General features: G+C 41.2%; 1 long non-coding RNA gene across 1 annotated transcript in view; it reads right to left on the reverse strand.

Moving 5' to 3' along the window:
• The window catches only part of LOC106560390 (uncharacterized), a 30,538-nt gene extending 22,155 nt beyond the window's left edge, over positions 1-8,383 (reverse strand). The window contains exon 1 of the long non-coding RNA XR_001318591.2: positions 8,187-8,383. This is a non-coding gene — a long non-coding RNA (uncharacterized lncRNA). The remainder of the gene's footprint in view (positions 1-8,186) is intronic.
• Between the last annotated feature and the right edge of the window lie 529 nt (positions 8,384-8,912).

Raw genomic sequence — 8,912 nt, forward strand, 5'->3', positions numbered from 1 at the left:
AATAATTGTACTAGCTAGCTATGTAACACAATTGACAAGGGTTGACATTGGTTATGATTATGATCTTGGAAGCATATCAATCTCACAAAATTATAGGCATGACACAATATAAGATTCCAAACATATGTAAATAACAAGTATTGCATATCCAGCAAGCTAGCTAGCTATGTTTATTATTAAACAGTGAGAAGAAACAATAATACAACAATTTACTGTTGTAAAAATCTCCAAAACTGAAGCTGGTTTAACTATAACATGTTTTGCCTAAGCATGCCTGATAGACATGGCTGTAGGTAGATACTGTCTGCCTACCTAGGCTAATTTGTACGGTCTGGTCACCGTGCAAATGTTGAGGGTTATGCCATATTTATCTCTATTAGGCTACATTTACTGTTGTAAATGTAATCGCTGTGCCTGTGCACATGTACACTACCAGTCAAAAGTTTGGACACCTAGGGTTTTTCTTTATTTTTACTATTTTCTACATTGTAGTGAAGACATCAAAACTATGAAATAACACATACTGTATGGAATCATGCAGAAACCAAAACAGTGTTAAACAAATGAAAATATAGTTTAGATTCTTCAAAGTAGCCACCCTTTGCCTTGATAGCTTTGCACACGCTTGGCATTCGCTCAACTAGCTTCACCTGTAATTCTTATTTTCAACAATCTTGAAGTAGTCATGACGTGGCCCTTTCTGGGTATAGATCGTGGCTTCCCCCTCTCTCACACACCCAGGTTCTGTTATCTCAGGTCATAAATTCCTGGCGGAGACTCTCTCCCCCTTTTCATGCAGAGAGAGACAGAGTGAACAAAGAATTTCACGTGGCCAAACTCCTAAATCCCCAAAATGGGAAAATGAAACTATATGTCCACCTTTGAGAGTGTGGGAATTGTCTGTGGATACTTAGAAAGGGACAGTTATGTTGAGTGCGTTTCATTTGGTGACCTCACGAAGGACTGGAAACACACAACTATATCTCTGAATGTGTACATTTCTCAATTATGTGTTTGCATCTAATTCTTGTATAAAATGAATGAGTAAAGATGAAACTATTTGTGAAATGATGTAATGTGATGTTAAACATTTAATGTGAGAGTATTGTATTCCCTTTAAAGTTAAACTAAGTTATTGGCCCGCCCGCGTGAGCACAGACATGATCTGGCGTCATGGAACCGCCTTTCCTGTTGTTACAAATAAACCCCCCTCCTGAGGAAATCCTCTTCAGACCACGCCTAACTCGGTGTAAGCTGGGATGGCACAGGTTTGAGTACCAAGACTAGGAAACCACATCACGTGGAGCATTGGCTACACAGCTGGAAATGGTTAAACTCTGAGACTATCGATCCCTATAGAATAAGAGCAAATCTTAGATACTAATTACTAGTCTGCTGTCACGGTTGTCGTCTGGAATGGAGGACCAAAACACAGCAGGAATGTGGATGCTCATCTTGATATTTATTTTAAAATAAAGAGAACACCAAAACAACCAAAACGAAGAATGCACAAACAACAAAACAGTCTTGTCATGCTCACACACGCAAAACAAGAAACAATCTCCCACAACACCAAACAATTACCCATATATAGGACTCTCAATCAGAGGCAACGAGAAAGCACCTGCCTCCAATTGAGAGTCCAACCCCCCATCAACCTAAACATAGACATACAACAAACCAGAAAGAACATAGAATACAAACCTAGAACATAACCCCAAAAACCCGGAAATAATAGATCAAACACCCTACTACATAAAACACCACCCCGAACCACATAAAACAAATACCCTCTGCCACGTCCTGACCAAACTACAATAACAAATCACCCTTATACTGTTCAGGACGTGACATCTGCAGCTAGAAATTATGTAAACCTGGGATGCGAATACCGACAACCGCCGAAACACCTATCATTGAGAACATTTCTGAACGGTACTCTGAAGTATCCATTCTAACCAAGAAAGACTTAGAGAGAAAGAGACTCGGATGAACTCTCCAGCAGACGGACCGCATTCCAACAGAGAAGACAACAGTGACATACACCGTAAATATGTACTTGCAATTATTTCCGAATGAGCGAGCGTTCATGTGCAAAGGCTTAGCATTTCAATTAATATAATTATCAACTGTGTGTAGTGATCCCTTTTGTCTTTCTCAGCCCCTTCTTTCTCAGCCCACACCCACATTCCTTTGTCCACCAAGCCGTCATATCGGCTTAGCCCACTAGGGGATCTTCCCTATAATTGTTAGTAACCAATATCTACTGTTTGTTTATGCATTTCTGTGATTATTTAGTTAGTTAGTAAATAAATGACTAAGCCAATTGGTGTATGGATGATTTATAGGAAAGGCTGGGTTTGTGCAGATAACCAACAATTTACAATGTTTGGAATGAGGCTGATGTGAGGTAAAGAATATTTCACTAATAGAAGACGAATTGATCAGATATTAAAATATCTGAAGTTATATTTGGAAAATTATAACTTTGTAATCTGAAGATTTTACGTGGTGCCCCGACTCCCTAGTTAATTACATTTACATGATTAGTTTAATGACATAATAATAATTACAGAGAATTGATTTGATAAAATAACAGTCCTTCTCTTTGCGGTCCAATTCATCCCAAACCATCTCAGATGGGTTGGGGTTGGGTGATTGTGGAGGCCAAGTCATCTGATGCAGCGCTCCATCACTCTCCTTCTTGGTCAAATAGCCCTTACACAGCCTGGAGGTGTGTTGGGTCATTGTCCTGTTGAAAAACATGTGTCCCACTAAGCGCAAATGACATGGGATGGCGTATCGCTGCAGAATGCTGTGGTAGCCATGCTGGTTAAGTGTGCCTTGAATTCTAAATAACTCACTGACAGTGTCACCAGCAAAGCACCCCCACAACACCACACCACCTCCTCCATGCTTCACAGTGGGAACCACACATGCGGAGATCATCCATTCACCTACTCTGCGCCTCACTAAAAATCTCAAATTTGGACCAAAGGATAGTTTTCCACCTGTCTAATGCCAATTGCTATTGTTTGTTGGCACAAGCAAGTCCCTTCTTATTGGTGTCCTTAAGTAGTGGTTTCTTTGCAGCAATTGGACCATGGAGGCCTGATTCACACAGTCTCCTCTGAACAGTTGATGTTGAGATGTGTCTCTTACTTGAACTCTGTGAAGCACTTGCTTGGGCTGCAATTTCTGAGGTTGGTAATTCTAAGGAACTTATCATCTACAGCAGGGGTAACTCTGGATCTTCCTTTGCTGTGGCGGTCCTCATGAGAGCCAGTTTCATCAAAGCTCTTGATGGTTTTTGCGACTGCACTTTCAAAGTTCTTGAAATTTTCCAGATTGACTGACCTTCATGTCTTAAAGTAATGATCGGATGTCGTTTATCTTTGCTTATTTGTGTTTTCTTGCAATAGTATGGACTTAGTCTTTTACCAAGTAGGGCTATCTTGTCAGGCGTGTGCGTACTTGTGCTGAAGTCAGGTGCAGGAGAGCAGAGAATTGTGAACAGGCGCACACTTTATTTCGGCAGGAGAGATATACAGACGGACGCAGCTGTGTCCAAAAACCTCCAGCCAACAAGTGTAAAACGCGCAAAACAGTCACAACACATCAAAATGTTTACAAACAGGCTTCGTGAAATAACACGGGGAAAAAAAAGCATGCAAGCCTGTTGCGTACAAAAACATGTAACACACAAACAATCTTACACAAAGACATGAGGGGGATCAGAGGAATAAATACATGTGTGATTGGGGAATGAAAACCAGGTGTGCAGGGAACAAGACAAAACAAATGGAAATATGAAAAATGGAGTGGCGATGGCTAGAAAGCCAGTGACGTTGACTACCGAAAGCCACTCGAACAAGGAGAGGAGCCGACTTCGGCGGAAGTCGTGACATATCTTCTCTATACCACTCCTACCTTGTCTCAACACAACTGATTTGCTCAAACGCATTAAGGAAGCAAATTCCACAAATTAACTTTTAACAAGGCACACCTGTTAATTGAAATGCATTCCAGGTGACAACCTCATGAAGCTGGTTGAGAGATGCCAAGAGTGTGCAAAACAGGCATTAAGGCAAAGGGTGGCTACTTTGAAGAATCTCAAATATAAAATATATTTTGATTTGTTTCACAATTCTTTGGTTACTACATGATTCCATATGTGTTATTTCATAGTTTTGATGTCGTCAATTATTCTACAATGTAGAAAATAGTAAAAATCAAGAAAAATCCTTGAATGAGTAAGCGTGTCCAAACTTTGACTGATACTGTATGCATGTTCAACTAGTCTACAAACACAAACCAATTAATGTTTATACAATGCTTACTGTAAATTGAGCAATCTTAGCTATCAGCTTGTAAATATTTTGGCCAACTTACCTTCACCTTGTTCAGAACCAAGGGTTGGAAGTGCATGTTGGTGTCACTGGTGTAGAGAGGAGTAGGCAGGAGGCATTCGCAGGTTTAGAACTACTGAGTTTATTTAAGCACCATCAAAGCGCAACGAAACCCAAACGCCTTTGTGCTAAAAATATATCTTCATACACAAAAAGGCACAGGGTGAACTCAAAGTGCAAAATGTAAAGTATTCAGGAAATAGTAGGCGAGATTCCTCTCAGGAAAACAAGTAACATTTGCAATGACCGACAAAGATAAATGGCAGAGGGAGCATATATACAGTGGTATAGTGGGGATTGGAACCAGGTGTGTGTAATGATGACGAGACAAGTCCAGGGTTGATGAGTGAAGGGCGTTTGCCAGCAGTTGGTTCAGCAGCAGCTAGAAGGCCGGCGACGGCAAACGCCTGAGCTGGACAGGAGGGGGAGACAAAGCGAAGGCTGGTGTAACAGTTGGTGGATTCAGATTCTGTACCACCTACAACAAAATACACGATTTAACCACCCAGCTAATTGTATTGAACTATATTAGACTGTCTAGCTAAGCATACCTAACATTGACATTTCAATACTGTCAACTTGCTGTTAGCTGACTAGCGTCACTAAATTGCCACAGGTAACCTAACGTTAGCTAGCTTGCTAGCCTAGCTGGGTAAGTTAACTAGCTAGCTAACGTTACAGTCCTGTATTGAACTCTGAAAGTCATCAGCTAAATCAAATAGCTATCTTTTGGTATACACATTGTCAATCAATTTCGCCAATTTCCTGGTAGTCACTGCTAGACCTTCAGCAGAGTAAACAAGTTTGTTTGTTCTATCTATGACTGACGTTAGCTAACGTAAGCTAGCTAATGTTATCAAATAAAGAGTATCTCAATTTGGTAGCCATGTATTCCAACCTTGTCTGGGAAACACTGTTATTAAAAAAAGAATTATAGCTAACTCACACTGTGTGTTGGCAGCAATAATGAATGTGTATAAATCGTTTATGGCTGGTTATTTGGTTCTCAGCCAGTCTCAACTGGCTAGCAATTTTGCTGCTGCTGATAATCTTCCATTTTGTTGTGAAGGAAAAAAAATTGATTGCTGCTATCGCATCACTTCTTAGCTATCATTGAAATGGATCCCCCATCAAATCAGCCTAAAAATCCCTCTGATAATCTTTGGTCACTGCATTATTCTTGATAGCCGCAAGCCACTGGCAGAATCGGGATGAATCTCTGGTAGGTAGAATGTGAAATATAATAATTTTTTACGCTTGTTTGTAATTAGCACAGCCAGGCACAGAACACCACGTGGGCATGATGAAGTGAAAAACTTAGTGAAAAAAATCTTGCCTAGAGAAGTTCTGAGATTACTGTGTGTTGGTAATTGAAAGTAAAAAAATGCTACTATTCAAGTTTGTGGGCACACCCCCTCTGCAACTATTCAAGTTTGTGGGCACACCCCCTCTTTCTAGTGGGCAGTATCAGTATTCGCTATGAATGCCAGACTTTGTGGTCGACTATGAGCAGACCAATACACAGAGTCCAAACTTCCTGATTCTACTAGTGAAATGAAAATGGAATAGTTCTAGCTTGTGGTTTGGATAGTTGTGATTTTTATGATAAAAACACAATATTGTTAATACTGTAGTAATGACCATATGGCGTGGAAGAGCCAGGGTGAAATTCCCCTTTAAAACCTAACCATAAAAATTCGGAGTTAATGCCTAAACTTAACCTTAAACACTTTGAAATTTGACGTGTGAAAAAACATGGATGAAAATCGAATTCTGAAGTGAGACTGTGAGAGCTGGTAGAAATAGCACCGTACTCTGTATATAGTGCACTACTTTTTACCAGAGCTTTATGGATCCTGGTCAAAAGTAGTGCACTATCTAAGGAATAGGGTGCCATTTGGGACTCACATAGAATGAGAGAATTGTACGCAGCATGTCACCTTTAAAGTGACCCCCCCCCCCCCCACACACACACACACACACACCTCTCCGCCAAACTAGAGTTGGTGTTCTGACACCCCATTCATCAACCAAGTCTATATATAGTTATTTAATTAGCAGCAGCACACTTAAACCAGACATAATCAGGCTCCACCCCAAAGACTACACACACACACACACACAGACACACACGCACACACACACATATAGCTGTGTGTATGTGTGTCTCTCTCTGTTTCTCCCTCTCTTACTGAGCCATGCAAGCCTCCCACGGAGGAGACGGAGACTCTCTGTCTCTCCGTCTTCCACTCTCTCTCCGTCTTCCACTCTCTCGAGCTCTGTCTCTCTTTCTAAAACACACATACTCCTTCTCCCTTTTTCTCTCTCTCCCTCTCTCTCACACACCATGTGACCTCGGTCTAATCATATCCCATTCATACAAAACATACATTTGTGTCCCATTCTCCTTTAGATTAAGGATTGCTTCCCATTATAAGGGAAAGATTGTTCCTATTCTCCATCAGCTGAGAATTGGACATGAACGGACTGTGATTATTTCCGCTGTAGAAGCGACAGGGAAACCCACGGATCATGCAGCGGGGCTGCATTTGTGACATCAACTGTCATTGTACTCAGTCTGCGTCATTCTGACAACAGATTTAACACGGATGCATTCACACACAAAGTTGGTGTGCATACACACGCACAAATAAACATGTACAATAGGTTGACTGTCTACTAAGGGGAGTAAAATACTCTCATTATATGTGATATACAATATATTCTGTATTCTGTATCAATTGCTCTGAAGGGTAATTGTATCTTGGTTAAATGTTGTGTGATTGATTAAAATGTTTCCCCTGTCCTCGCTACTCCAGTTCTCATGGCAACCCCCCGCTGGGTCCTCTCTCTGTGGAGGGGAGGTCCCTCTCAGCACCTGATCAAAATTGAGCAAGACAAAATAAATAGAAAAATACATCCCCTGTCAGGGAGAAGTGTGTTTGAGAATGATGTGTGTGTGTGGTACTGTGTTCTCCACAGTTGATATAATAAGCCATTGGGATGCTTACCGAGGGGCCTGAGGAGAATAAACACGCATAATAACCCACCATCATGTCATAAACTAATAAACTTGCCTGTGTGTGTGTGTGTGTGTTCGTTCGGATTTTTCGTTATTTAGCCCTCCGAAAAGGCTCACCAGGAAGCACACAATGTCATGACTCGTTTTGTCCTTAATTTTATTTTAAATCAAAATGACCACAGGTCATAAACCTGAAATACAACAAACAAATAATTACAATATATTATATAATATATTATTCAAGTAATAATAATAATAATAATGTAAATAATGAAAATCAAACAGCCTGCAACACCATCAAATATGTGGCAAATCTGGCTTAAAACAGCACCGACTACATCACCCAGAATGCCCAGCGCCAGAGGAGCATGCGTACAGTGACTCTGCCGTCACAGGTTGTTATGGACGCTGTCACAGAACACAGAACCCATGCCACCACATGCCTCGTCCAAAGGATTTACACACGCACAAACGCAACATAATGCGGCACTCCACCATGGATCACCGAACCAAACCACCGCTATCACCACCGCCACCAGAAACCAGCAGAGTGCTCTGAACAATCAGCACAATGCAAATGGCTGATAATAATAGCCTAATGCTATATAGCATCTGGGTCGCTGAACTACCGCACCCGGCGAGCTACAAGTTACTCCCGGCCAACTAACACCGACACAGTGAGGTAAACGTTCAGTGCACAAACATATAAGTGACTTAAACATCAATGCTAGACTGAGTAGTTCGCAGTTACATACCAACGGGCTGTGTGCTCCTGATGATTGTCTGCGGTGAAGTGATTACCAGGTGCTGTAATTTAAGTCTCTAGTGAAGCTGCGCATGCGCACATAACGTAACATATCTGAGCATCTAAGAAACTTAAAGAAATCACTCGTTCCCCATTTAATTGAACACATCAGACCCATTTGCTCATCTTTTATCTATTTATCTATTTTTTTTTCTTTTCCTGAGTGAGCTAGAAGTCTCAACGGTGTGTGTGTGTGTGTGTGTGTGTGTGTGTGTGTGTGTGTGTGTGTGTGTGTGTGTGTGTGTGCAACATTCGAAGTTGTTCAAAGTGACAAATGTCGAAGTGTTTGGTTACTTCTCTGTTTCATTCCAAGCTTAAGTTTAGGCATTCACTCCGAATTATTATGGTTAGGCATTAACTCCGAATGGATAAGGAAAGTGTTAAGATCTGGGATAAGCTAAAAACAAAAATTAAAAAAAACAACTTTCTATCATTTGATTCAAACATGGAGGCAGGTGCTTACGCCCATCCGTCATCCCCGTCCACAATGCCATAGAAAAACCAAACCCCAAGTGGCCGGTTTCCACGTCCTCTCCCAACATCCTCAGACATGGACGGATGTTGAAGTGTCTCAGTCATATTCAGCCTCCTGAGCTCAGAAGGACGATTGGTGTTTCAGAGGTAGAGCCAAGATGAAACAGAGGTTGTTTTGATAACCGCAACAGTTCTGAGGGCG

Source organism: Salmo salar, chromosome ssa10 (assembly GCF_905237065.1).
Source record: "Salmo salar chromosome ssa10, Ssal_v3.1, whole genome shotgun sequence".
Classification (NCBI taxonomy): Eukaryota; Metazoa; Chordata; class Actinopteri; order Salmoniformes; family Salmonidae; genus Salmo; species Salmo salar.